Source organism: Desmodus rotundus, chromosome 1 (genome assembly GCF_022682495.2).
Source record: "Desmodus rotundus isolate HL8 chromosome 1, HLdesRot8A.1, whole genome shotgun sequence".
Classification (NCBI taxonomy): domain Eukaryota; kingdom Metazoa; phylum Chordata; class Mammalia; order Chiroptera; family Phyllostomidae; genus Desmodus; species Desmodus rotundus.
This window is the reverse complement of record NC_071387.1, coordinates 67,371,816-67,398,741: the sequence shown is the minus strand read 5'-3', so window position 1 is coordinate 67,398,741 and position 26,926 is coordinate 67,371,816. Positions and strand designations below refer to the sequence as shown.

The window sequence follows — 26,926 nt, the reverse complement described above, 5'->3', positions numbered from 1 at the left end:
TTTCCGATATCAGATGAGACTGGGCACATTCAGCATGGTACAGGTATAGAATAGCTGTCTCTTTTTGTTTGTTTCTGTGTATTAGATAGATCTTCTTTGTGTCTCTATCTTTGTGGGGTGGCCTTATGTTTTAGGAATCCTGTGGGGCCCAGTTGTGCAGTCTCCTTGATCTCCTGAGCTGAATGCTCTAGGAATGTTCCTTGTGTGGAATTTTTGGGCTTCCTATTGTATTTAGGTTTTAATCATTGGCCTGTGCATTAGTGTCATCTTCCCTCTGGTTGGCTGAGAGGCTCAACCCCCCACATCTTGTACACTGTTGTACAGGTGCTGACAGAACAACACAAAAAACAAAACTGAAACAAGCATACCCCCACAGCAGCAAAATCAATGACAAAAGAATCATAAAAGTGGAAAGAGAAATAGAAAATGGAGAAACAAATAAAATAATAAGAAAAGACCAAAGCAAAGCAAAGTGATTATGAGATGAGTAAAGGAAGAGAAATAATGAATGAGAAATAGAAAGAGGAAAATGGAAAAAAAGAAGAATAACAAAAATAAGAAAAGAAAAGAAGGATCAAATGGAGAAAGAAAAGGTAAGAGTAAAGTAGGAGATATGAAAGGGAAAAAAGAAATACAGAAGAAAAAGAAAAATATAATAAAAAGGCTATGGAAAAGAAAAAATAATGAAAAAGAGAAAGTGAAATTCATCTCAGCAAAGTTCAGTGCCTGCCTGTTGGGTTCTCCTTTTGGAATCAGCTCTGACATAGCGGGTCTAAGCCAATGTCAGATGCTGTTCATGTCTGGTCCTCATCAGCTGTTCAAAGCTACAAGCAACCCACAATGTGTGGCTGTCTCCTCTGGGTTTGGCTGGATACAGGATGGGTCAAACTATGCTGCAAGGCTGGCCCTTAGCATAGGGCCCAGAGGTGTCTCAGCAAGAGAACTGCCTCATCTGCCTCTGCCTGCCTCTGCCTCCTGGCCTGCTGCCAGTCTTAGACTAGTCACTGACCCAACTGTTTCTGAGAGGGTTTCTGGTGGAACTGAGGGGATGGAATGCCTGAGTCTCCCATGAGAGATGCCATTCAGAGTTCAGGGAAGATGACGGGTGTGTTTCTTTCCTCCGAGCCACATGTCTGAGTCTGTCTCAGATTATTTCCAAGAACTTGGCAAGACAGAACCCTTAGTAGGCAAGTGAGTGGGGTCTCCAGAGCCCAGATTTTAGGTCTGTCAGAAATCAGGAGGGCTTTTTTGTGGCTCTCCTATGAGAGCAAAGTGCCAATATGGTTCCTAGGAAAGTGTATGGAATGGCTGCAACGTAAAGTCAGTCTTGGACACCCCCGAGTGTGCATACGTTGCTTTTCCTCCTTTTCTTTCTTTTCTGCTATCCTGCAGGGGTTAAGTTGCAGGATAGGAGAAAAGAAAGAAAAAAGATGCACTGTGGGGCAAGCAAGATTCGAAATGGTGGAATGAGTGGTATCCTACATGGTAGAGTAATTGTTTTTTCCCTGGGAGAGGCTTGCTCTTCTTAAGAAAGATGTCTGGTGCAGTATTGAGGTATGTCTGACACAGAAATCCTCACAGCTACTCCCCACGTCTCTCCTTAATGCCTCCCACTCTGAGTCTCTTTGGGTGGCTCCAGTCCGCATAGCCCTCTCTTTCCTGCAGCCCAGAGTGAGTGGCTGTGAAAGAAAAACCTGTGCTTTGGCACCTTTAAGAAAAAAATAGTGGCTTCATCTCCAGTGGGCTCTATCTCTCCCTAGCAGACAAAAACCATGAGGACTTTACCACAGGGTGCTATGTGGGCAGCTGACCCTGGCACTGGCTGGCTGTGCTTGGGAGCCAGGTCTGTGGTCCAGGCTCCATTACCCTCAGGGGCAGCTCCCACAGCCACCCGTAGCCTCAGCCTGCTGCCCATGGGAATGGGGCCGTCCCATTTTCTGCCCCCACCCTTCCTATGGGTCTCATGTTGGTTTTTTCCTGTCCTTGCTTTCAAGTCTCTTTTCAGGTAGTCTTCAGTTGTTTATCACCTTTATTTGTTTGTTTTTATGTTTATTTGGTTCTGGGATGAGATATGAGAAAGATCCTCCTACTCCACCACCACCTTGGTACCTAAGAACAACTTTTAAGGAAGCTTCACTAGGATTCTTCTTCAGATCTTCTTTTTCCCACCTCTAGATACCTGTCTTGGAAGTCTTGATCAAGTGTGAAATATACCTGAGATTTATAGTCATGGATCTTTATTTTCTGCTAAAAACATTTAGCTTGTTAAATTTGGTTTTATTTACTCTATTTAATTGAGAAAATTACTGAACATTTACTAGGTGTCAATCATTACGCAGAACTCAGGCTGGATATACCAAGATAATCAAACCTCTCATCTTGCCCTCAGGAAGAGTGAGGTGCAACCACTACTGCCATCCAGGTGTTCAGACAGTTGGAATGTGGGTTTGCTTCTTCGTGTGACAGCCTCCTTGTCCTAGCCCAGGCCAGTGTCCTTCTGTTGAAGTTGTGGTTAAGCAACCCATTTTTTCCTTAGCTATTTTTACATAATTTAAAAATTATTACTTCTGTTTTGTATTTCTCTTTTTACTTTATAATTGTTCTAATGCTCCTGCAATATTTTCTATTTCCACTTTGAGGTATGTTGCAAAAAAAAAAAAAAAAAACAAGAAGAAGAAGAGAAAGTATAAGGGAAATAAGAGGTAATATATTTCCTCTATGATTTTTCAAGACATCAGAACTTTCCACTCTCTTTTAACATTCTTAGAAAGTACAAGTAAGCAGTTATGGAAAAGTGATACACAAACGCAAATCAAAAGTAAAGGCTGAAAGTGAAAAAAGCGAAGTAACATCTTCTCTATCCAAATGACAAAATGTCACTTAACTACACAAGTCTGGGATTAAGAGCTCTACAGGGTGACAGGTTTCAAACGAGCCCTTGTGGAATTATTGTTGCTGCAGACAAGTGTGGAAGGAGGGCAAGCTGTTAAATAAAGGCTAGTCTTCAGTTTTGCTAAATCAGAGAATCTATCTATTGATCTATCTATCTATCTATCTATCTGTCTGTCTATCTATCATCTATCATTTTTGTCACCAACCATGTAAATTATCAGATTCCAAGGATGTAGTCACACTCAAATGTGACTGGGTTATACACCGGATCCCCATTTTATTAATGTGTGAGGGGTCAACTATTACCTGGAAGCTAATAGATGCTAGTCATTTGGACAGGACATTCCCTGTCACATGAACTCAAGCCCATGTTCACATAAGAGATGAAATTAGGAATAAAAATGTTTATTAGTGAGCTGAGAATTAAAGGAGGGGAAGCTGATCATCTCAGGGAAACTTCCATTCAGAACCCATAATTGGGTGGGTTAATTTTGTCCCTTGTTGGAAAAGCTAACAGATGTTGAGTGCTTATTTTGTTCAGCATGGTCTTAGCCATATTACATCACTCAGTCTTCACCACAACCCAACAAAACAGTATGATTGTCATTTCCATACAACAGAGGGCAAAAGTCGCACAGCCAGTGCAGGCTGGAGCTGTGACATAAACCCAGACTGTGTAGCCCCAGGGTCCCCCATCCTATCCACTAAATTATGGTGCGTGCTCTGACAAAGTCCTTGCAGTCTTAGATAAACACTTACCAAGTTCGTACTCTCCAATTCCCATTTTTCATAGTCAATAAAAAGGAATATTCCCTCCTTTGAGAGACATTACAATGCACTTGAGGATGCAGCTTCCTTTTCACTTGCTAAGTTCCAGTCTGCCTTTCAAATGATGTGCTTTGTTGAGTTCTCCTGAATCTTTGGAACTCCCTGTTCCCATCTGAGATTTCTTCAGAAATTATCCAGGAAGATAAAGGCATCAATTTGAAATTTATTCTTGCTATCCTTGTTTTCAGAAGACTCATTTTCTGACACAGTTCTGAAGCTCTAGGTCGGCCCCCTTTCTGGAACATGTAGTTCTCTGTACTTGCTGTGGGATAGAGAGCCCTCCATGTGTCTCCTCTGTGACAGACACATTTTTGGACACTCAGACACAGGTGTTACTACCCTCAGGATACTTACAGTCTCATGGGCAGTCGATGTTAAACTATTAGATGGATTACTTAATTACAAGCACACAGAATGTAAAGAAGACCACTTCAGGTTAATGAGGACTAATGTGCAAACAGAACAGTAAAGCAGTAAGTACTGCTTACATAATAAATTGTAGCTTTTAGCAAATAAGGAACTTCTGAGTTTTCAGTTCCTCGTTTGCAAAATGTAAATAATTATAGTAATTATCTCATAGGGAAGCTGTGAAGATTAAATAAAGTAATGTTTGTAAAACACTTTGCTGAAGGCCCATATATAATTAAAGATTTCTGCCATTAATTTTATTAAAAATAACCTGTACACTATAGATTCCATAAAAACATGTCATGAGAAGCTGGGAAGACCATTGCAGCGCCGGTGTCCCTGAGTGTGTGGTGGCCTGGTCGATGGAACATCTGAGGAGATGATGTTCCCTGCATTACCACACAGTGACAGAGGCAAGTTTTACTGTAAGGTGGTGTCTCCTTTAGAGAACAGGGAGAGTCACACACTGGCAGTCTTGAAACTTTTAGGAAACCAGCACCTAAAAGGTGTCTGGCAGACCATATGTTGCAGAAAATTTATTTTTAACAGAAGATATTTGTGATAATGTTCCCCTAAAATATCCTCAGTGAGTTTAAGACCACTCAGGTGATAACTTTAAGGTACATATGAGATGAGGTGTAGGAGGTTCAGGAAAAACAAACAAACCCATAAACCTGGCTGGGGAGCCAGAGGAGGACAGACAACAAGAGTTATTTTGCATATCTCTGGTAACTTGACTAGCTTCATAGTTATGCTAAATAGCTGAGCCTCCTGCATTCAGGGTGAGGGAGATAGATGTGACTTTAGCCCTTGAGGCAGCTCAGGGATTACAGCACAAGCAGGAGAGCTTGGGGGCAGTTGGCTCCTCATCACGGGGCCATGCCTGCCTGGACTAACAATGGCAGCCAATGAAAGGCAGAAGCTACAGGGTTGGGCAGATGTAGCCCATTGTGGGAGGAGTTGGAAATGGGGTTATGGAAGAGGAGCAGGGTGAGGATTTAAACTCAAGCATGGCAGCCATTCTCTTGCACTTGGCCATGCAGCTTGGGAAGGAGAAGGGCGCTTGGCCATGAGGCTTGGAAGGGAATAGAAGAGCCATGAAGAAGGCATAATGTAGCAGCCATAAGGCTGGTGCTCTCTCTCTCTCTCTCTCTCTCTCTCTCTCTCTCTGCACCAAGGGCGGGGTAGTAGTGAGAGAAGAAACATCCTATGTGTAGCAGGTGATCTTTGCCATGTAGTTTGAAAGAGAGCAAGTGAGACGGGAGAAGTAAGCAAGCAGCTATGTAGTCTATAGTGAGAAAGGAGGCCAGCAACCAAGGTTCAACTACAAGAGGAGGGTGTATCCAGCCCACACAGAGGGCACACGTTGAAAACCCAGCTTGGGTGATAGGGCTGTGCCACTGGACCCTACAGGACACCTACTACATTAGGCCATGCTGCCATGACAGGGAGTCATAGCCCCTCTTTCTAATACATAGAAACAAACACAGGGAGGCTGCTAAAACAAGGAAACAAAGAAACATGGCCCAAATGACAGAACAGATCAGAAGTTCAGAAAAAGAACTAAACAAAATGGAAATAAACAATCTATCAGATGCAGAGTTCAAAACACTGGTTATGAGGATACTCAAGGAACTTAGTGAGGACCTCAGCAGCATAAAGATCCAGTCAGAAATGTAGGATACACTAATTGAAATAAAGAACAATTTACAGTGAGTAGATTGGATGAAGCTGAGAATCAAATCAATGATTTGGAACATAAGGAAGCAAAAAACAACCAATCAAAACAACAAGAAGAAAAAGAAATCCAAAAAAATAAGGATATGGAAGCAACCTCTGGGACAACCTAAAGTGTTCCAACTGAATTTTTTCAATGACTCTTTCAACGCATTTGCCCATTTCATGATGTGTGACTTACGAGTGTACCTGCCCACACCATGCGGAGCCTTGAGCAGTTTTGACCCAAAATGGCAGGACCCCAGTGCCCCACACTCCCTATTAACCTTATCTCACCCTCAGCAATTTTTTGTTGTTTGTTTCCCAGATGAAAAAAGTCATCCAAAGGAAACATTTTGCTGATGTGGAAGAGGTGAAACAAAAAATGGCAGAAGCACTAAGAGGCATTGAAATCAATGAGTTCAAAACTGCTTGAGCAGTGGAAATAATGTCTCAATAGTTGTACTGCATCAGACAGAGAGTACTCTGAAGGTGACTGATGTTTAAACATGTAAGAATAAATGCACAATTTTTTATAAATAAATTCTGTTTTTTTAAGCCCCCCTCACATCAATATCATCTTCCCATTTAAACTAAGATAAAAATTCTATCGCTTTACTTTATTGGCCCTTTTTTTTTGTATGATGGTCCTTATTTACAACTTTATTGGCAAAAAGAAGAGGGATAGGTTTGTAAAAGAGTCTATCACAGGGCATTGCAACTGATCCTGTCAGATTAAAGAAGTTTCCTTTTAAATGGGTAATTGTCCAAAGACATGCAACACTGAATCTGCCTATGCAGTTTCCTTTATGAAGTACAGTTTCATATTTTAGGCAGTCATTATAACATATAAATACAAAAGAAATGAAATCACCTTATTAAAAACTGCATTAATTAAGGGTATTTTAAGTTTAAATTTATGTTGTCCTTGTAGTAACACTTGCCCAATGAAAACCAAAAGCTGGAAAAACAGTAACACTTCTTACTTGAACAGACAGTTACAATGATCATTTTTACCATGATCAATCTTTTTCTACAATGACCAAATTTTCAATTTATCATGAACTACTTTGAACTTACTATGAGATGTAGCCGAAGTCAGAAGACAAGACGCAGGGAGAATAGTCCTTTTTTGGAGGAGAGTAAGCCCTCCAAAATCAGCATGGGAAATAAACATCCCATTGATGAATTCTGGGTGAAAAAAAATTAATGTCAATTTCAATTCATGCTGAGCTGGCTTAATTTTTTCATTGACTTGTTTGGTGTTGTTCTTCTAAATCAAGTGTATTCAGTTCTTCTAGTTCATCCAAATCTTCCCGTGTAAAAAGATTTTCATCCACAGGAACAGCATCGATAACTCCACCTTCCTGTCCCTCCCCGTCATTGTCTTCTTCTAAATCACTTCTTTCACCGTTTTCAGCCCTACCTCCGGAAGCTTCACTTCATTTGTTTTCGTCTTTTTCTGAAGTGTATGTGCTGAATCTTTCAAGACCAGCTACAGTAATACCTGTCTCATCTCCATCTCTTGGGATGTACAGGCTTAAATCTATGTCACTTACGCTCAGTGAATCATCAACCTCATCACCACCTGTTCCCTGGGTGTAGCGGGTAATGTCTGCTTCTTCGTCATCATCATTAACCAGTTCGGGGCGAAATTCAAACACCTCATGACCACTGATCACTAATGCTTTCCCTGCTCTGAAGTCTGCTTTTCTTCTTTCCATATCTTGCTCAAATTTATCAATCTTTTCTTGTCTTTTCCTTTTCTTCCATGTAAGAAAAGATTCTAGAGTAATTTTGGTAACATTTGGACCTAGGACAGAATGCTGTCTTTCAATTAGATCTTCTAAGGAAATTTCATCTTCTTTTTATGTTTTCTCAGTACAAATCCAGGAAGAAGTGCATGCCGGTACATGCAAATATCACATCCTCCGGGGCATACCCAAAACCAGCCATATTTTTTTTCTTTCTTTCTTTTTTATTTATTTATTTATTTTTAATTTTAAAATTTTTAAAAAATTTTTATTCAGTTACAATTATCTGCATTTTCTCCCCATCCCTCCACCCCACCCCAGCCAATCCCACCTCCCTCCCCCCGAAACCAGCCATATTTGATGTTTTCAATAGCTTCAAGGAAATGCTTGCACACTATTTGAGTGTTTGGTTTTTTCTTTTCCACCTCACCGTGCTTCTTGTTCACTACTTCTTCCAGCTTTTTCTCACCCTAATTATCCACAGTACCTTTCTCAAGTTCTTCATCTCTGGCATCAATGTAAACACTTCGCTTTTCACACTTCCTCTCCAGAGTGAGGTCATGAGAGAACTTACACTGATCTCTTTTAGTACACTGTCCTTGCGTGAAGAATGCACACACCACAGACTTGGGATCTGCACCTTTACTTATTTTTTGAGCAGCAACTACAGGTTTGAACAGCTCATTTAGCTCTTGCAATTCTTTCTTCTTCTCATCTTTCTTCAGTTTCTTTTCAGCTTCACTTTGTGCTACCTGACATGGATTTTGTCGACCAAATTTAACTTGGTGAGTGACAGCCTTGATAAACTTCTGTTGCTTTGCTCCTTTCTTATTCTTTAGACCAAAAGTTTTGTGTTCGATAATCTTTTTTTTTCCTGCTCTGCTTTTTTGCTGCCCCCCGCCTGAGCCTGTTTCTTGGGGGGGCATTGCAGAGACAGGTGACACCGGTCAGACTTAAATGCAGCTGGACACTATCAGGGTACATGCCTCGCGGTTGGAAAAGGAGGAAGACGCCGGCCGCCGTCGCTGCTGCACCACACGGAAAAGTAGGCCTATTGTCCTATTTTACTAGTTCATATCACAGCCCGGGCGGCTCAGTTAGTTGAAGCATCGTCCCATACACCAAAATGTCTGTGGGTTTGATACCTGCTCAGAGCACATAAAGAAAAAAAAAGTAGGCCATACGGCCTGGACTAATAAGAAAGGAGATGTTACTGCTGTGATCGTGCCTGCTCTAGCTGACTCTGGAGCTGCAGAGGACTTCCTTGCAAGATCCTGTCCTGCTGCACCTGGATTTTGCCTGGACTTTTAAGACCTGTGTGCCTTTCCTGAGTTTCACCATGATCCAGAGAAACAGGGCACATATTTCTCTGGACTATCCTATGGAGGCCGATGACCACGTACTCCAGATCCTGAAGCAGACAGCTGCTGCATGAGGGTGGCGACTCTGGCACCTTCCAGAAGGACTGGAGAACTGTTTGCACAGTTGGCTTAAGGTAAGGAAATGAGGAACTTCTACTTTTGGGGTTCATGTCTTATAGTCTTCCGGCAGCTCAGGAAGTGCTGGGATCTGTGGGAAAGGAGGGCTCTGAGCTGAGGTGCTCTAAGTTTCCCAAGGTTGGACTATTGTAAATAAAGAACTGCTCCTTCCAGCATCAATGGTTGGGCCATTCACCAAGGCACCATGTGAATGGGCCCCAGTCTGCTCAGTAACACATACATAACTGGAATTTTTTAAAGAAGGGAAAAAATGTCAATAAGGAAAACATTTTTAAAAAATCATAATCTGCTGTCTTATATTTCCTGCTGTCCTGAAAAAAGCTGCCATTTATTTATTGGATGAGTGTTTTCTCCCTTCTCTGATATCTAGGCTTTTCTCCTCCAAAATGACCTAGAAGACGTGGAAAATACGTTATAATGCTGTGGAAGATACTGCATTGGCACTTGTAGTTTAGAGTGCCCCATCTAGACCCTCATGTCAATAGATGCACGTTTTTAATTAACTTCATAAAATAAAAAGTAGAAAGGAAAGAGGGAACAGGATAAAACTGGAAATAAAGTTTCTCTGCTCCCTATTTAGAAAGTATTCATCACCCAGAGTCCTCAGAACTGGCCGAGACTTTCTCTTCGGGCAGTCCTGTGGAATCCCCCTGCTCCCCAATGTCCCTGTGCATCACTGTGCTGAGGCCCTGGTGATGCTGTGTTGCCAGCCCCGTGTTCCTGGGCCGTGGCCCGCCTTTAAGCCCTGGCAATCCAGGAACGTTCACACTTTTGAGTCAAATGGAGAGAAAATCTGTTCTGTCCTGACTGAGGGACAGGACTGACTTCAGATTTCCTCAGATACTTGAGGACGGGAGCCAGTTTGAGAAGAGAGCCACGGTTGTCAAGCGTGAGAGGCTCCAGCATATCTTCAACCTCTTCAGCCTAAGTGGCTCTTTAATAGCTTGGAGTGAGACCCTCCTGGACACATTCCTCAGTGGATTTTATTAGCAGCTGGATAACCTGGACACATGTTTAGAGAAGGAGAGGGAGGTGGAACAAGTCACCTCTGGGGAGTGAGAACTCTAGACTGACTGTGAAGAGGTACTTCCCAGGAATCAGACTCTGCCTGAAAGAGAACAAATGCAGCCATTGTGCCCGGAAGGTTGACAGGGTAGAAATAAGAGGGTGCTTGCTCTTCGTTGACACACTCATAGGAAAACCCAGGAAATAAAGAAGACGTTGAAACTGAAAACCATTCATCTGGTCAACTACATGGCTACTTTCTAAGACTCAAAGTGCAATCTTCATCTCTATTTTTATAATAGATAAAAAAATAAATAATAGCAAATATATAAATTATAAAATTTTATTAAATGTTCTAAGTTACATTAAGTCATTCAGAACATAGAAATGAACAATCCATTTGTTATTCCTGAAAAAACTTTTATAATTTTTATTTAAAGTATTTGAAATATTTATGCTATCCATAGTATTTAAATACTCATTGTTCATAAAACACTGTTTATTATTATATTTTTATGAGACTATTGTTCATATTTAAGTATGGAAAATACAAGCAATTCTTTAAAATCTTATTTGTTTTTAAATTGAATGTGGTTCCCTAAGATACAGCTTAGGGTGGAAGGGTCACCTGTGGAGGAAAGCCCAGGGCTTGGGCACTGCTTGGTGCCTGTAACAACTGGAGATGCAATGGGGTTAGGTGGGGAACAAGCAGTGTGAGATATTCATTACTGCTGCTTTTGTTATTAACTGTGCACACAGCAGTTAGTCAGTAAATGATTATTCATCTCTGAGTTTGTTTTATTAATTACATAAACAAATTCAGCTACCTCTTAATCTTTGGTTAATGCCTTTACATTTAGGGGGAGGAACAACTGGTCAAATACAAAGATAAACTGACTGATAAGTTACAGTGTCTCAAAAACCACAGGACAAGAGTGTGGGGGTGGGGATAAAAGTTTTGCATAGATAACAACCAAAACCTAACCTAATTAAAAATTGGGCACAGGACGTGAACAGACATTTCTCCCAAGAAGATACACAATGGTCAACAAGGCCATGAAAAGATACTCAACACCACTGTTCACTGGGCAATGCAAATCAAAACCACTATGAGGGACCACCTCACACTCATTAGAATGGCTACTATAGAAAAGAGTGTTGGAAAGGATGTGGATAAATTGAAACCATTGAGCACTGTTGGTGGCAATGTCAAATGATGCAGCTGCTCTGCAAAAAAGTATGGTAGTGCCTCAGAAAATTAAAAATAGAATTACCATGTAATCCAGCAATTCCACCTCTGGGTATGTACCCAAAAGAAGTGAAAGCAGGGTCTCAAAGAGGGATTTGTACACTCATGTTTGTAGCCCTGTTACCCACTATAGTCAAAAGGTAGAAGCAACAAGTGTCTACAATAAATAAATGGATAAATGAAATGTGGTGTAGCCATGCAATGGAATAGGATTCAGTGTTCACAAGGAAGGACATTTGGGGGTGCAAAGTACAGCATAAGGAACATAGTTAATAACAATGTAATCATCATTTATGGTGTCAGATGGGTACTCACTATACTCATTGGGATGATCATGTTGTAGTTTAAATGAACGTCCAAACACTATGTCATATGTCTGCACTAATATAATATTGTGTATCAACTGTTACTAAAATTTTTTTAATTAAATAAAAACTAAAATTACAAAAACGAAAGAAATTCATCACGTGTTACAGGGTAGTTGGACTTCAGTACGTTATGCTAACTGAAATAAGACAAGAAGACAAATAGTGCATGACGTCAATTCTATGCGGTATCTAGAGCAGTCAAGTTCACAGATACAGAACGATGGGCGCCGCAGGCTTCGGGGATGAGTGGAAGGGGACTTGTTTAATGGGCACAGAGTTTCAGTTCTGCAGAATGAAAAGAGCTCCGGAGATTGGTTGTACCAAGTGAATATACTTAACATTGTCGGCGTATACACTTAAAAACGGTGAAGATAGTAAATCTTATGCCTGTGTATTTTATCACAATTAAAATAAAAAAACTTGAAGTCTTGCATGAACAGCCAAGAATCATATAACTGTGGGTATGGGTATGGCATTGTTCAAAGTTTGAACCAATGTGTAAGTTCTGGCTTCCTGCTGATGAACCGAATGACCTTGGGAAATATACTTAACCTTTTGGAGCAGTTTCAGTTTTCTCCTCTGCGAAGTGGGAATGATAGTACCTTCCTTGCGGGGTGGTTGAATTGATTATGTGAGATGATGTATGTACTCCAGAGCGATACTTAGCCCCTAAAATGGATTGTAATTACTGTCATTATTAAAACTCAGAAAGTCTATTGAATTTATCAGTCAGGTCCTTGGTAATTGTGAAGAAGGTAATGTCATCACTGAGTTAGTGACAGACTGAGCCCTATTCAGTGAGAAATGTGAAGGCAGTATTAAGAAAGCTATTTCATCACAGATAAATGCAAAAAACAAAAAAAGAAACCTAAACCAGGGTCTTGTGGAAAGTTCTCAGGTTATGAGCTCCCATCATTTTCCCCTTGTTCTTATTGTAACTTATTGCACATACATTTATCAGGCATTACAGTGTACTGTTAATAAATATTTCATTTTCCAAATCTACACACCAGGAAGAAAAATATTCAAGTGTAAGTGTTCTTGGCCTCTTTTTTACCCCCTGTTTGTGTCTCTTGGTGATCAGCATTGGGTTCACTGGGGTTAAGGATGAAGGTGCACAAATGAAGTTACTCGTAGGATAAAAGAGTCTGAATCAGCCGTTCAGAGGGTGGCGAGAGGAGCAGGGCAGGCTGGGGTGTGCAGAGAGATAAGAGAGATGTGAGGGTGAGTAGCTGCCAGGATAAGTGTGACTTTAAAGACGAAAGAGGATTTCTTAAGTTTATTTACATTACAAAATACACTTGAATCTATTGTCATTGTTAAATTTTGTATAAGGAAAAAGCCCAGCCTTGCCCTCTTGGAGGATCCACCCCACTTCCACACTGCTAATACTTCAATGTGTATCCTTCCAGACATTTCTCCATGTATTTAGTAAATCCACACATACACAAATATTTAGAATGTATTACATATTGTTATTCCATATATATCAATCTCTGATTTGTTGTTTTACTTAATAACAGATCTTAGAGACTTTCCTCTATTAGTACATAAACATTCACTGCATTCTTTTCAATTGCTCCATTATGTGTTAATGTGAGACAACTCCTCAGAGTCTGATGGTCAGAAGCTCATCAAAGCACAATATTTATTCCATAAATAATATTTAAGTTCCTGCCATGGGCTAGACACTGGCTACTAAGTTCACACTCAAACAGTCTAATTTCCAGGAAGAAACAGAATAAATAAACCATCACTTACAGAACAGAACGATAAGTCTTCTAATAGAAGAGCTGTAATTGGAAGGAGCCATAGGCATGGCTGGGGGTAGAGGTGAAGGGGGAGTACAATGGAGACACGTCGTCAAGTTATCAGTGCTTCATAATCAGTGGATATCGGTGCTTCAGGAGTGAAAGATGGATATGGACGCATATTTAAATAGGTGGACAATGGGAGAAGGACCAGAGATGTGCAGGCCATTTGGAAGCAAAAGCCAAATCAAAAGGATTTGCGAAATTGGACATTTTATAAAAATAAGAAATAAATAAGAGCTAAGGGCAAGGGTAAGTTTCCTTCCCTACAAGGAAGGAGTCCAGAAATGAAATGTGGGAAGGTTACACCAGGCCTTGAATGCTCCTACTAAAACTTAAAGACCAGCATGTTATTGTTAAATTTCTTAACCCAGGAAGGGAAAAGAGACCTCAATGTTCCCAGTTTCCTTATCTGTAAAATAAGATAATCGTAGTACCACATCATAAAACTGTGGTGAGAATTCATTCCTTTACTTTGTGTGTTGTGCTCAGAATGGTACTGGGCACTTAGTGACGGCTCCTTACATGTGAGCTCTCTGAACCTGGTTAGAAGTTATTCCCGGTCGGTGCACAGGAAGACGGGGCAGTTCCTAGAGAGCTATCCAGGAGACTTTTATTGCCAACTCAGCCACTGCACAAGGGAGCAGAGAAACAGTCATTCACTGGGATGACTGGGCCAGGGGTGTCACGGGAAATATCCCAGAGTTCTGGGCAGAGACATTCCTACTTGGCACACACCAGCTGTCTGCAAGGACATGCATTCTTCCTCTGGTGTTTTGGTTTTCCCTCCTGTTCAGGAACTAAAACTTGCCCCTAAATGACGTAGGCATGTGGCAGGCAGCCAGAAGAACCCTCGCCTTTGGGAAGATTCCTTGCATTCCACTCAGCCAAGCCTCCAGGCCTGAGGGAAACCCTGACCTCATTCTTCAAATCCAGTTTGACAACTTGCATTTAGTTTCCTTTTCACTTGTTGCATCAGCTCGTCATTGTTTTTGCACCCCTCGGTTTGTGACCCAATCTCTGATGATGAAATAAAAGTGAATGTAGTTGCAAGTCCCAACTATGTGGAGGGTTTTCACTTTAGAGATCCTGAAACCTCTTCAGAGACAGGAAACTCACTTAGAAAACGGGCAGTGCGACACGCCCAGTGTTAGCAGAGGAAAGGGAGTTCCTGCTGATCCAGCAGCTGCTGTAGGTGTGTTGCCCTTGGACTCTCTTCTCAGCCCCAGTCCCAGCTCCATCCAACCCCCAGAGCAGTCAATATGTCCAGCTTAGCGAATTGCCTGCTGTCTGAAGGGGAAAGTAGATCCAGCCTTGGTGCTCACTGGCATGGGTATGTGAGAAGGCCAGTCTGGAGCCTGTCTGGCAGCAGCAGGAGTCCTTCCTGGCAGCACACGGTGGAGACAGTGGGTAGTCAGCCCCTGTGTGTCCCTGGGCCACTAACCTGTTGAGGGCATGTGGCAGGGCTCAGAGTGTAGAACCCTCTGGCTGAGTGTGTGTGCTGGGGGAGGGCTGCAGTGAGCAAGAGTTAGGCAGGGCCTCCAGCGAAGTGGCCTGCTCCCAGCTAAGGTAGCCAGGAGGGACACTGAGAAATGGGTCTAGTCACAGGCTTGTGGCTAGTTACCCAGGAGGTGGGAAAGGGGACAGGAAGGGAGGAGTCTGCAACCAGTGGCACTTAGACCCCAGATGCACAGTCTGCCTTTTCGTTCCAGGTAGGAGGCCTGAAGGTGGAGTCTCTACCTCATGAGCTGTTGACTTGTGGTCACAGGGAACTCCCTGCCTGGATCAGGGCAGAATCAGCTGGGGCGCTGAGTGAGGGTGAGACTGAGGCAGCAGCTGGGAAACTGGGGAGACACACTATTCCTTCACCCCAAATACAGGCTTTTTCACTGTGGTCCCAAAGTTTCACAGGAACTCTCCAGGCTGCTGAGCAAAATATCTCCAGTGAAACTAGGACTTGTAGTGAGAATACCACCCATTTCATTATGTTCTCCCTTTCCCGCGTACTCATTAGCTTACCTCCTCCTCCTTTTTCAATGGACTTGACTCCAAGTAGACTCTCTCACCACAGTTGATACCCAGGGGGGTGAGAAACAACGTCATATCTGTTATTCTGCAATTGGAATAGAATAAGCAATAAAAGAGATTGTTAGTGTAACCTATAATAATCATTCTCAACTAATATTCCAGGTGGGTAATTGTAAATATTATCGATATCAGCAGTTCTCAAATGTTTTGGTCTCAGGATCCACTGATACTCTCAAAAAGTATTGAGACCCTAAAGAGATTGTATCTATGTGGGTTATATTCATTGATATTTACTGTGTTATTAATGAAAACTGAGAATGTTTTAAATATCTATTCTTTAAAAAATCCATTATATGTTAAAAACATGTGTAAGAAAAATACCTGTATTTTTCAAGACAAAAAATCCTGATGAGAATGTTTTAAAGTTTTGCAAGTCTCTTTAATGTCTGACTGTTAATAGAAGGTACCTGGGTTCTCATATCTGCTGTGCATTCAATCTGTTGTGATGTGTTATCTTGTTTCATGTCTTTAAAGGAAAACCTTTCCCACATAGGTATGTAGTTGGAAAATAGAGGACCTTGGAGACCCATAAAGCGTGTCTGGGAAGCCCAGGGGTCGTCCGACCACCTTCTGGAAACCACTCACGTGTATCATTATCACGAGGACTGAAATGATACTTACTGCCCACAGTGAGCTTGAATTTCTGTTGGTTGACCTTCTGCCTCTTTTCCAATTCTGCTTGTTCTCACTATAATTTAGAAAACTAAGAAGTATGGGAAAACATACGCTTGTGCTTGACATTTTTCAGGATTACCTACTATCAACGATTTAGAGAATAGGAACAGCTTTGCTTCTTGTTCACTAACCCTTTTTATTGTCAAATATAACAATGATATACAAAAGTGCACAAAAGTAAGTATAAATTTTAATGAACAATTAATGTGAGTATTCATATAACCACCAGCCAATAAAAACAATCAAATTTTGTAAGATTCTGGAAGCCTCATCACCAGTCATCATCCTGCGTGCCCCTTCTTGGACATAACTCCATCCCTCCTCACTAAAGTAACCTCTCCCCTGAATTTTACAGTTATCACTTCTTCCCTTTCCTTTATAATTTTACCCTAAATGTACAGTCTAGTTTTGTCTGTTTTCAACATTATATAAATGGAATGTATATTCTTTTGGGTTTCGTTTCTTTTTTGAAAAAGGATTTTATTTATTAATCTTTAGAGAGAGGAAGTGGGGGAGAAAGAGAAGGAGAGAAACATCAATACATGGTTGCCTCTCACATGCCCCCTACTGGGGACCTGGCCTGCAGCCCAGGCCTGTGCCCTAGATGGGGAATCAACCTGGTGACCCCTCGGCTCGCAGGCCAGCACTCAATCCACTGAGCCAGCCCAGCAGGGCTGAGTTTAGTGTCTTTTACTCACCATGATGTTCGTGAGATTTTCTCCCATTTGTGTATATAGTTGTGGTTATTTTGACCATTTATGATCCTATTACATGTATAGACTACAATGTATTTATCCATACAACTTTTTAAGGGATATTTGGGCTGTTTCTAGCTTTGGGCTATTATGAATACTGCTGCTGTGAATATTGTTGTGCTATGCTGATGCATATCTGCATAATTTTTCCCCAGGGTGATTGCTGAGGGTGGACTTACTGGGCCATAAGCTACGCATATTTCCAGTTTCACTAAATGAGGCCATAATGTTTTCCAAAGTAGTTGTATATATTTATGTGCCCAAAGGCAGTTGAATGGGAGTCCTTGTTGCTCCTTATCATCATCACACTTAATGGTTGTAGCCCTTTAATGTTTTTACTTGTATGCAAAGTATACAAGTAAAATGTGCTTAAATGGCCCTTGCTCACTTACAGTGAGAACAAGTGGGAGAAGTTACTGAATTCCTTTTGGTGAGCAAGGTGAAAAACATCAGTCTCAACTCAAGGAAAATACTATCTTATGGTTTTCATTGGTTTCTGGCCGTCTTACTCAAATAAAAACTTTAACTGCAGACTTGTATTTAGAGGGCAGAAAAAAGATGAAAGTAACTTGGCCTGTATACCCTACTTTAAAAAAAAATAAAGTCCATACTTTATTCATATTTCAGTAACTTTTACCTAACTTTGTTTTCTGTTCTGGAGTCTCATTCAGAATGCCACATTCCACTTAACGGTAATGTCTTCTTAGACTTCTCTTGGCTGTGACACTTTCTTGTAGTAGACTTCTTGTTACTGTCAATGGTATCACATTTTAAATGTCATTTTCCAATTTTTTGTTACTAGAATAAAAAGAGGTGATCAATATTTAATATTGATCTTGTATTCAGTGACTTTGATGTTATTTTTAAATTCTAATTAGTGTGTCTATAGATTCTTTTGTATTTTGTATGTACACAATTACCTGTAGATAATAAAAAACTTGAGATAGCCAACAGGAGTTTTGAACAGGCTTCTCACAGCTAAAATATCTAAATGGTCAATAAGCATATGAAAACGTGCTAAACCTTATTAATAATCAGGGAATACAAATTGAAACTGTAATGAGGTATTGTAATAGGATGCTGCCAAGAGGGAGGCCCCAAATAGGGATTTGTAATGGGGTCCAGAAGAGCTTGGAGATAATTGGCTCCACACCACAGAGCTACACCTGCCTGGAATGTAGGCAGCTGTGGTCAATTGTGGGAGGAGCCAGAAATGGGGCTGCATAGGAAGATTGGCGCTGGGACTTAAACTCAGGCAAGGCAGCCATTTGGTGTCTTTTTTGGGACCACGAATCCTTTCGGGGACCATGCAGCATTGGGCGTCGTTTTGGGGACCATGCGGCTTTGGAAGGGCTCCATTATTGCCACGTGGGTGGTGCTGGGAGCCTGAATCATGGACTTCCACTTCTTACCTGAGATATAGTATGCCAGACTAGGCAAAAGGAGAAGGAAGGACTGTGTGCATTTGTGGGTATTCTAAAGCACTTTAGTCTGTATTATTTCAAATAAATAATAATTCCTTTCCTTTTTATCAATCTCTGGCATTGAGAGACATCTTTCCTCTGGCAGCGGGCAAAGCGAACCTAGTACCGGGGAGGAACCCCCAGAGAAAAAGGGAGAGGGGTTTTTTGTATCGTTCAATCCCCCTGCCGCGGGTCTGTTCTGTAACAGTATCACTATATACCACTAGAATGGCTGAAATGAAAAAACCTGGCAATACCAAGTGTGGACAACGGTATGGCACAAGCTAACTCACGTACACTGATAATGACAATGTAAACTGGTGCACACATTTGGGAAATATGTTTGCTTTATCTTCTAAATCTGCACAAGTGCATATTCTGTATCTACTTATTTCATTTTAGGCCTACACCCAACAGAAGTGTGTATCACTGTGCACCAAGATACATACAGAGGTTTCCATAGCAGAATTAATTATAATGACAAGAGAGAATCAGGAGAAAAACCCCCAACGTTCACAGGTAGTGGAAAAGACAAAACATCGTGGCATGTCCAAATTGACATGAAACATTGATGCAATTTAATGAACTGCTCTGACAGACAACAACATAGATGACTCTCACAGACAAACCATTGAGTGCAAGGAGGCGTTTCTACAAAGTTCAGAAACAGGCCTCATATAGGGTGTTAAAAGGCGGTACTGATGTGCGGGAGGAGAGTACTGACTGGGAAGGAGAGAGGGATAGTATTTGGGAGAGGACGAGAGAGAGGTTTTTCTTCTGTTGGTGGTGTTTGTGTCTTCACTTGGTTTGTGGCTTCGCAGGTGTGCACAAATTTTTATTTTGTTGTAAATTTTCAGCTGTATTAAGATTTGTGCGTGATTTTCAATATAGGTTATATAAACTTTGTTTTCAAAAGGATGAATGAGGAATTCTCTCTTTCAAGTATCAAAATACTCACTAATCGTCAGAGGGACGCAAATTAAAACCACAATGAGATATCACCTCACACCTGGCAGAATCAGTAAGTCAACATCCAAGAAGCTCTGGCGAGGATGTGGACAAAAGGGAACCCCACTGCACTGCTGGTGGGCACGCAGACTGGTGCAGCCACTGTGGAAAACATGGAGCATCCTCAAAAACTGAAAATGATACTTCCTTTTCCCCTAGCAATTCCACTTCTGGGAATAAATCCTAAGAATTCCAAAACATCAATACAAAAAGATATGCACCCCTGTGTTCATAGCAGCATTATTTACAGTGTTATTTGCCCTTCAGGAAATGAATGGATAAAAAAGCAGGGGTATGTTTACACAATGGAATACTAAGCAGCAGTAAAAAAAGAAGGAAATCTTACGTTTTGTGACAGCACGTATGGGCCTGGAGGACATTATACTAAGTGAAATAAGCCAGTCAGTGAAAGCCAAATACCACATGATCTCACATATGTGTGGAATCTAATAAAAAATAAACTAACCAACTAGAAACTGAAGCACAGATACATGGAGCAGACTGACAGCTGTGGGGGTGGGGTGCAGTACTGGAGGAAGAAGGTGAGGAAGTAGCCAAAGAACATCTGTGCATGACCCACGGGCGGCGACAATGACATAGGGATTGTCTGGGGGAGGACAGGGTGGAGCTGAGTGGAGGGGGACAAAGAGAGGAAAAGGGGGCACAACTGTAACAGCATACAATCAAATACAATGAACACATACAAAAAAACTCGTAGTGTAGAGTTTGCTGCTCCTTCCAAGATATCTCTGAGAGATTTGTTTTGGCTTAATTTCTGTTTTGCCAATGTTCACAAAACCTCTCCGTAACTCTTCACCTAATTTATCATTTTTATAAGCCATTTTCCTTGAAAAAATGGTGAAGAAATGAAACGGAAAAAGCTGTGATTTTGACTGCTGGGTACATGAATAGATAATGATGTTTTAAAAAAGGAGAAGGAACCTCTGTGAGGTTTAGAGTAAAGCAGCTCCAAAGTCAAGTGATAATTTCAAACAGCTGGAAACGTCATTCAAGTTTTACTTTCTGCATGTCACTGGGCATCTCTGAGAAACCTCATTAACCAGAAGAAACTGGTTTGGGGACTGGAAGGAGCTCTCCATACCACTGAAAGCTGGAAGGAGAGAATGCCTGCAGATACAGTTTCCAGTGAGGGTGAAGGGAAAAACAGCTGCAAATAAGAATGGAAAAGATGAGACGGAAGGGGCAGGGCATGCAGTCTGTGCCCTGACAGCACGCATTAGGCCGGCCTGGAAACAGGCTTACCTGCTCCAGAGCAGGTCCTATGAATTTTCCTGGTTATTGGGATACAAGCTGAATAAAGTAGTGGAAATGAAACAAAGTGAAAGATGGCGTTGTACAAAGCAAGAGAGTTTAGCCCATTCGTAGGTGGACGTGTGCTGTGATTATCACCAGACCCTCAGGAGAAGGGGTACAGGAGAAACTTCACTCGGGCACTGAAAGAGGATCGTTAGGAACCCTCAGGAACACCATAGCAGGAGTTAGGAAGAGGACACCTTCCCTCCATATTATTCTGCATCCATCCCCTTTCTCCCAGTTCCCCAGCTCTGGCCTTTATTTTCAACCTCCCTGAGATCCTCTGGGCAGGACTTCTCCCTGCCTGTGCCTGCCCCACTTCACCTCCAACATTTCTGCCCATTCCTCTGCCTGGGGCAAAACTCCAGTCCCTTCTCTGCTTAAAACCTCTGATATCAAGTGCGAACACTGCACCCTGGCTTTCAAGAGCCTCCACAAAACATGTCACGCTGAAGTTTGTCACCCTGTGTCCCTTTCGCTTAGTCCCTTAACACTTAGTGTGTCCTCAATTTGAAGCTCCTTCCAGTTGCTCTTTGCAAACGTGTCTCTTGTCCTGGCTCCGTTCCTGCTGGGCCCTCCATCTAGAGCTATGCTGGCCATTGTGGTAGCTCTTAACCACATGTAGCCTGTTGAGCACTTGGCCAGTCCAAACCGAGCTGTACTCTGAATGTAAAGTCATGCACTATAGTTTGAAGGCTTAGTATGAGAAAGAGGAATGTAACTACCTCATTAGTTTTCTATTGCCCTGGCTAGTATGGCTCAGTGGATTGACTGCCAGCCTCTGAACTGAAAGGTGGCTGTTTTGATTCCCACTTGGGTCACTGCCTGGGTTGCAGGTCAGGTCCCCAGTTGGGGGCGCGTGGCAGCAACCAATCACTGTATCTCTCACACATCCATGTTTCTCTCCCTCTCTTTCTCACCCCCCCAATAGTAAATAACTAAAATGAATGAAATAATTTATATTGATTACATGTTGAAGTGTCAAATTTGGATATATTGTGTTAAAAATAGACTTAAAATTAGCCTCACTTGCTTCTTTTTCACTTCTTTAATGGAGCTACTAGAAAAATTTAAATTGCCTATATGACTCTCCTTACATTTTATTGGATGGCACTGCTCAATAATGGTGTCCATCATGTCACCTTCACTGCAGCCATCTCTCCTGGGGTGACCACACCACTTCTGTAGGTGAACTGCCTGCACTAAGTGCTTTGAGTGTCTCCTTACCCTGCCCAGCTGCTGTAGTTCCTTTCCCTCTGAGAGTCACCATCCCCACCTTGGCACCATGTACCTACTTGAAGGCCTTGGCCATGGTCTACTGTGTACTCCAACTGTGATATGCAGAGAAGAGCACAGGTGTGCTGCAGTCCACTCATCTTACAAGCTGTGGGCGTGTGATTTTGCCTCTCTCAGCCTTGGTCTCTTCCTCAGTCAAACGGGGATGTAATAACCTGCTTCGAATGTTTGCTATGACAATTATTCAGGGAATGGCACATAGTAAGTGCTCAGTATATGGTAACTCATAGTACTACTACTAATACTACCACTATCATTTTTATTGTATTTATAAACTGGCTCAGCATGGATGATCAAAGGCCTCTAGGAGTGGGGAGCTTGAGCAGGCTCTTTGTCACACCTGAGGATGTCAGCTCTACATGAGTGTGCAAGTCACACTGGAGGGGCAGGCCCCAGTGACCAGGCTCCTTGGACCACCCCTCTACCAGTGGGGCAGACCATCTATCAGTTTACTGACCTCCGTGACTCCTCTCATTGGCCTTTGAGCTGTGAGCCATCGATGAGTCCAAACTAACCCAAGAATCCTTTCGGAATGACTGACTAAACCGAGCATTTAAAAATGAAACAGCTGAGGGATGATTTTGCTCTTTCCAAAACTCACTGTATGGCATCCTTGAGATGGCGGAGCTGCTGTTCGGAGCTGGCATGCAAAGGTCAAGAGGCAGAGACTGAAACCCACATGGAAGGCAGAGAACCCAGAAAGACTGGGGCTTATTGGTTCTTGTTTTAGTGCAGATTACTCTGTAATGGGAGAGCACGTTCACTGGGAGAAAACTGGAAAACCACAGACACAAAAGAAAATAATCTCCCCTTAGTTTCACAAGTCAAATACAACCACTAATAAAACGTTGGTATTTTTTTAATGTTTTCTCTACATACTTTGACATGTTGTGTTGTATGTACAATGTTATGCCGTGCTTTTGAACATAACTGGGTGCTTGTTTTCTAATGACACAAGTAACATGTTCATTATAAAATGTTTTTAATGTGAATAAAACAAGAGAAAGGCTAACAATTTAATAACATTTATTAAATTATTTCAAACAAAAAAGCACAGTAGATTAAATGCCTAATAATCCCGTCTCCCAGATATCTTCTTATCCTTGGGAAAAGCCCACGTACAGACAGCTGTAAAGGTGCACAGCGAAAGGCAAAGGTTTTTCCTCTTTGGTGCATCCTTGGCCGTCAGCATCCTCCCTGAGGACAACCACCACCAATAGAGGAGTACAGGCACCCGAGACAACAGCTACATGTGTGCATCAGCACACATATGTGTACCTTTCTGTTAAGTTATAAACAAATGATAATACCAGTCCATTATTATATGTGTTGCTCCTTTTATTAAATGTGTCTCAGATATAGGTCCATATTAGCTAACTTTCTCTTTAATGCCTGTACACAGTATTCCATTTTGGTCTCTACCATATTATTACTTAACCAATTCCCTAGTGATGGACATTTAATTTACATGTTTTACTCGGACAGTGTTGTAATGAATATTTGTATATATTTGTGTCATATAAAATGTATAATATACATACAGACATGTAAACACACTTCTGCAGGAATATTCACAGGTAAATTCCTAGCATTGATTTTGCAAGTTAAGGAACAATCGCGTTGCTAGAAATTTGAACTTCTGAAAGCTGTGGCTGATCTCTCTGTGGCCTCCCCTGGGGAGCTAGTCTGGGCTGTGTCACTGCATGGCAGGTCCAGGACAGTCAGACCACTGACAGGGCAGCTGATGGCTTCGAGAGCCAGATGCTCATTCTCGTTCCTGAGGCAGCCTAAACCCCACACACTGTTACCCTACCACAGCCTTGTGCCCAGATTCCAGAGGAGGCTGCCTTTTGATGCAAAGCGTGAAAATTATGCTGAAATTATCACATGGGATGGAAGATATCATTCTGGCTGTATTTGAAAAAGCAATCTTTCCCACATTCCCAGAAGTTTGCATATATTTATGATTTTTTTGAACATGACTAGAATACCATTTCCCCATGCCCTTTGCAAATGTTATTAGTGCAAAATGGCTACCTTGTTCCTAGTTTGATTTCCATTTGTTTAGTAACATTGAACAGATTTTTATATCTTCATTAGCCCTTATATTTCTTTTCCTGCTATCTGGCTATTTATAAACTTTTCTATTGTATAGTTTTTAAATTACTTTTAGGAGCTCTTAGTAAGTGAAGAAAAGGATCTTTCCCTCATCGTCAGTTGTAAGTGTATGTTTTATATTACTCTTTCTCTTTTTGAATTTACCGGCATGTTTTTTCCATACTGAAATTTATTACTTGTTGACAGGCATATTAACAAATATTTTCTATTACAGTTTTGGGGTTCTGTAACTATCTTACTTCAATATTATTTTTTTCGATCTCCAACTTTCTTTCTGGTTTTATATATTTTACCTCACCACCTGCTCCATATAATGTTATATGGACTGTACAATATTGAAACCATTCTCAGTTTCCTGAAAATAAGTCCCCTGGTCAGTGTACACTATTTTTTTTAATGTTCTGATTCTAGTCACTAATATTTTTTCCCAGATCGAAGCTTTTCCCCAGTGCCAAAGTTCCCCCAAGCATCTCATTTCTTGTGACTGTATCTTAGTCAACGAAATTTGGAGTCTTTCCTTTTATTTCTGATTTTCTACATACATTGAGTTTGTATGATTCTGATTTATGCTGTTTTATATAATCTAAAAATATTTTTAAACTACTCTGTTAAACATGTTAAAAGTTTGATCTGTTTTGTGTGACTGTGTTCCTGATATATTTTCAGTATCCATTGAGATATTATTCTGCTTATCTTTCTTTTTCTAAAAATAACTTTGTGTGAAACTCAATCTTAATGCCCTTTTGTTGTTTAATTTAATAGGAGTTTGTTTTTCCTGAACTAGCCGTGGTCCGGAAGGGCTTTCCTAACTGCACCGAGTTCCCTCTTCGGTTGCTTTTGCAGAGCATTCAAAACCACGACCGCTCGCTCTCTGATCTGTCCACCCTACACCAGTCTGCTCTGCTCTTTCCTTTCCTTTCCTTGTTGTTTCTGTCCTACTCAGATCTGATTTCACTTCTAGCAGTTTCTGCTCAGTGGAAGGTCCTTTCTGAAAAAGAGCTCTGCCTTGTTGGTTAGAAAATTGCCAGTATCTTCCACTGTTCCAGTGCCTTTCAGAACTTACTGAGGCCCCTCACATTCACCTGCAGTTACACTGGGCAGAACCCCTTCCCGTTTCAGCTGCTGTTCTCCAGTCGGCCTGGATGGCTCTCCAGTAAACACCTCTTGGCTCTTTGGGGCTTTGCAGGTCCATTGCTTTCCTCTGCTTTCTCCCACATGGACGGTGCTACCAGGCAGATCTTATGGAGATCGGTGTGTCCTCATCTGCTTGCATTCTGTGGTTTTCTGTAAAATGGGGTTTTAGTTTCTATGTAGTTGCAGTGTCTGGTTTTGTGTGGGGACTCAGGGAAAGTCAAAACTATACTGCCACCCCTGCTATCCTCCCAGAATGTCATCCCGGTATATGAGGGTTGTCTGCTACATCTTTTAAACCCTCCACGCTCTTCACTCATTTCATGAATGATGGTCATGTCTTCCCCACTCCCCAGTTTAGAAGGATGAACTGCTTCCTCTGCATCCCGGTTAGGAGGCATTGCAGATACACTATTCAACTACAAGTAGTTGTATGTTTTAGGAGTACCTCAGACGTTACCAATAGACAGTCTTTTCTGGGGAGAGTTGACTCCACAGAGCCAAGTGAGAAGAAGGAATGGGAACGGAGGGCCATTTGGGAGATATGTTGAGCATATTGCAAAGATCAGAAGACAGGACTTCCACTGATGGCGTGAAACCCGGAGCTCCTGTTTGCTCCAGGTTTATGAATCCACATTTGCCTCTATGGGATTTGGTACAATAAATGTAATGTCCCTCTTCCATCAAACATGTTGAAATCATCACAACCAATAAAACTGATGCAGCTATCTGCAAAATTATGGAGAATTTCCTCAAGTATTTGATTCTGATGTTGCCAGGAAATGAGAGGTTTCACATACCAGTGTACTGATCCTTCTCCACCACTAGCTCCCTGGTCTAAAGTCTTGGTAAATCCCCTCACTGTTCTGTCTGCATTGATCCCTCCATTACTTGCTGCTTACTGTGGAGACAGTGTTCAACCCCCACTGCCACCCCCCACCCCTGCCAAAATAACAAATCAGGTTACTGCACCCCACTTCAAACTCTTCTATGACTTCACTGCTTTTAGGAAAAGAAAAACTTCTTAACATGGCTTCACAAAACCTATGCTATCTGGCTCCCACCGGCACTCTGGCCTCATCTTAGACCGTTCTCTGACTACTCTCTGACTTGAAGGTTGGTCACAGAGGCCTGTGGCCTGTGCTGGGCCCTTACTGCGTGTCCTCTCGCCACAGAGTTTTTGCGCAGGCAGTCCCCCTACCTTCCTTCTGAATTCAGCTCCAGTATCACTACTGCAGGGCAGTGTCCTCTGACCTCTCCTACTACATTATGTTCCCATACTATGGACCCTCACAAACACAAATCTCCCCTCTGCCACACTTGTCGCCGCTGCTTTTTATTTTTGTGTATTTCTTTGCTTAATACTCTTTCCCCTACTTAACTGCGTGATCCATGAGAGTGAGGATTTCAATCTGTGGCGGCTCACGCTACAGTTCCTTGCACACAGTGGGGTCTCAGATTGAAAGATAATGCAAGATTTCCTAAAAACTGATAATCACTATTACATTATTATTATAATTTTATTTTTGTATCAAAGCCTTTAAAATG

The 26,926-nt window shown here is 41.7% G+C and overlaps 2 pseudogenes; one reads left to right on the top strand and one right to left on the bottom strand.

Moving 5' to 3' along the window:
• Positions 1 to 7,091: 7,091 nt before the first annotated feature.
• On the bottom strand, positions 7,092 to 9,129 carry LOC112302801 (zinc finger CCCH domain-containing protein 15 pseudogene; annotated as a pseudogene).
• On the top strand, positions 9,128 to 10,310 carry LOC128779188 (interferon alpha-2-like; annotated as a pseudogene).
• Positions 10,311 to 26,926: the final 16,616 nt, after the last annotated feature.